Source organism: Triticum aestivum, unplaced genomic scaffold, assembly GCF_018294505.1.
Source record: "Triticum aestivum cultivar Chinese Spring unplaced genomic scaffold, IWGSC CS RefSeq v2.1 scaffold142651, whole genome shotgun sequence".
Lineage (NCBI taxonomy): Eukaryota > Viridiplantae > Streptophyta > Magnoliopsida > Poales > Poaceae > Triticum > Triticum aestivum.
In genome coordinates, this window is record NW_025292130.1 from 1 (window position 1) to 1,045 (window position 1,045).

Consider the following 1,045-nt stretch of genomic DNA (forward strand, 5'->3'; position numbering starts at 1 on the left):
CCCCTCCCAGCTCCACTACAAAGACGATTGCACATTGCTTTGGCCGCTCCCTCTCAACTACGGAGACGAGTTTAACGCGGTTTCCACCCCTCCCTCTCAACCGCACCAGTGCACGCTTGCCGCGCCACAACGCCGACGCTGGACCCGTGAATCGTGAGCACCCAGCTATGACTTACCGCACTCGTGCAAAATAATAAAACACGGTAAATATATTACTTACACGTGCGTTTTGTTTTGCAAGCGGCGCGAAAAAAATTAAAAAAGGAATGCAACACGAGGACTTCCCAGGAGGTCACCCATCCTAGTACTACTCTCGCCCAAGCACGCTTAACTTCGGAGTTCTGATGGGATCCGGTGCTTTAGTGCTGGTATGATCGCATCCGACATGTTACCCCGGTCTTCGTCCCTTATCCTTGCCCCTCCCAGCTCCACTACAAAGACGATTGCACATTGCTTTGGCCGCTCCCTCTCAACTACCGAGACGAGTTTAACGCGGTTTCCACCCCTCCCTCTCAACCGCACCAGTGCACGCTTGCCGCGCCACAACGCCGACGCTGGACCCGTGAATCGTGAGCACCCAGCTATGACTTACCGCACTCGTGCAAAATAATAAAACACGATAAATATATTACTTACACGTGCGTTTTGTTTTGCAAGCGGCGCGAAAAAAATTAAAAAGGGAATGCAACACGAGGACTTCCCAGGAGGTCACCCATCCTAGTACTACTCTCGCCCAAGCACGCTTAACTTCGGAGTTCTGATGGGATCCAGTGCTTTAGTGCTGGTATGATCGCATCCAACATGTTACCCCGGTCTTCGTCCCTTATCCTTGCCCCTCCCAGCTCCACTACAAAGACGATTGCACATTGCTTTGGCCGCTCCCTCTCAACTACGGAGACGAGTTTAACGCGGTTTCCACCCCTCCCTCTCAACCGCACCAGTGCACGCTTGCCGCGCCACAACGCCGACGCTGGACCCGTGAATCGTGAGCACCCAGCTATGACTTACCGCACTCGTGCAAAATAATAAAACACGGTAAATATAT

At 52.5% G+C, this 1,045-nt stretch overlaps 2 non-coding genes across 2 annotated transcripts; both read right to left on the bottom strand.

The window, feature by feature from the left end:
• Positions 1-263: 263 nt before the first annotated feature.
• LOC123178900 (5S ribosomal RNA) lies at positions 264-382 on the bottom strand. Its single transcript, XR_006489948.1, has one exon. It is a non-coding gene; the product is annotated as a 5S ribosomal RNA (ribosomal RNA).
• A 297-nt stretch (positions 383-679) lies between these two features.
• LOC123178901 (5S ribosomal RNA) lies at positions 680-798 on the bottom strand. Its single transcript, XR_006489949.1, has one exon. It is a non-coding gene; the product is annotated as a 5S ribosomal RNA (ribosomal RNA).
• Positions 799-1,045: the final 247 nt, after the last annotated feature.